The sequence below is a fragment of the Brassica oleracea genome, chromosome C3 (assembly GCF_000695525.1).
Source record: "Brassica oleracea var. oleracea cultivar TO1000 chromosome C3, BOL, whole genome shotgun sequence".
NCBI lineage: Eukaryota > Viridiplantae > Streptophyta > Magnoliopsida > Brassicales > Brassicaceae > Brassica > Brassica oleracea.
Genome location: NC_027750.1, coordinates 17,257,658 through 17,258,300, shown reverse-complemented (window position 1 = coordinate 17,258,300; position 643 = coordinate 17,257,658).

Here is a 643-nt window from a genome sequence, read left to right as displayed (position 1 = left end):
ATTTGTAATATTGATACTATATAATAGTGAGTCGACACATTAAAACATTATTTTAAAAGAGTTATGGGTTGATCCAAACCATTAACTAAATGGATTAGGTTTATCCATTAACCATTAACTAAATGGTTCATATGGTTATGGATTGGTTTGAGTTGGATTATCCATTTTGACACCTCTAGCTAAACCTAACAAATTTAGATTTACTCGCTTGTGTGGTCAGACGACATAAATATCTAATTTTCATTGCAAACATGATGTTAGGAGTTTTCAAGGCTCCTAAGACAAATGTTGTAGTATAGTGATTGTCGAACTAGTTCTGAGGGATATCAAAGCACTGAGAATGCAAGTACTCACTTAATCTAAGTGCAACCAATGATTTAGATGGGTTTTAAGCTATGACTAAAACTAGAAAGCAATAACAGAATGATACTTTCTTGACTAAGGGAAAAGAGAACTCATGGGCATAGGGATTAGACCTTGGGTGATCAAGTATCGAACTAAGGATGGCAAATGATCAATCAAACTATCAACCTTAAGCCTAGACACAATTCTAAGCAAGCTCTATGTCTAGATGAATGCTCATTTGCTAACATATCTCAAACATCAAATGTCTTTGGTTGAATAATATGAAAGCAATCATTAC